Here is a 949-nt window from a genome sequence, read left to right as displayed (position 1 = left end):
GTTACATTGACCTTGCTGAATCCCCACCAGGCCTCTTACACCCTCCTTGCCACTAATTTTGGATCACTTGTTGCTCCCTTGTCCCTTGGTTGGTCTACACCACCTCTTTTCCCCTGCCCCCATCTCTCCCATGTCCCCCCAGAATCATCAGTCCCATTGTTTTCTCCTCCAGATTGTTCATCCAGCCCATTTTATCTAGATAGATCTGCAGAGATAATAATATGCACCAAAAAACAAGACATAGCTAGACAAAGCGACAAAAGAGATCACAACGATGAGAACAAAAAAGAAAACCAATGACCCATAAAAAAATTAATTAATTTTTTAAAAAATTTTTAAAAGAAAGAAAAACGTTTAAATAGATCAAGGTCTGATTTTTGACCTCTAGGTGTGCCCTCCAGTCAAGTCTGATGGGGTGCCACTCTCTAGCCCCAAAGTCTATCATTTGCACTCCCTTGGAAGCTCCCTGCTCTGCTCCCCCCATTGCTGCATGCCTTTAGTGTTTTGCCTCAGTGTCGCAGGGTCTGACTGGGCCAATCCCAACACTGAGTCTCTAGTATTGCCTCCCATAGGGCCATTAGTCAGTGTGGGACGTCGTGTCTCATAGTGGGATCAGCCATATGGTGAATTCTGCATATTGGCTGTTCGGAGAGGGAATATTGTCTTCCAGGCCTGGTGGTCCAAGATATGCTCCACTCTCTCTTCCTCCCCATACATTTACTCCCATGTGATCTGATCAGACATGCCTCTCTCCCCTAGCTGCTGCTTCGGTGCCGTCCTCTAAAGTAAATTCTTCTGGGGGGAAGAGCAGTTGTCCATGTAGCTGGTATTGGGGCCGAGCCCTCAGGCCCCTCCACTGGCTCCCCTCTCTATGCCAGCACACTACATTCGCATCCCAGGACACCGGATTTAGTCTGGTCCCTCTTTCTCTGTGGAGCCCCACCAGTGG

This window comes from Echinops telfairi, unplaced genomic scaffold (genome assembly GCF_000313985.2).
Source record: "Echinops telfairi isolate 266 unplaced genomic scaffold, ASM31398v2 ScPeMD7_7439;HRSCAF=8477, whole genome shotgun sequence".
Lineage (NCBI taxonomy): Eukaryota > Metazoa > Chordata > Mammalia > Afrosoricida > Tenrecidae > Echinops > Echinops telfairi.
This window is presented reverse-complemented; position numbering follows the sequence as displayed.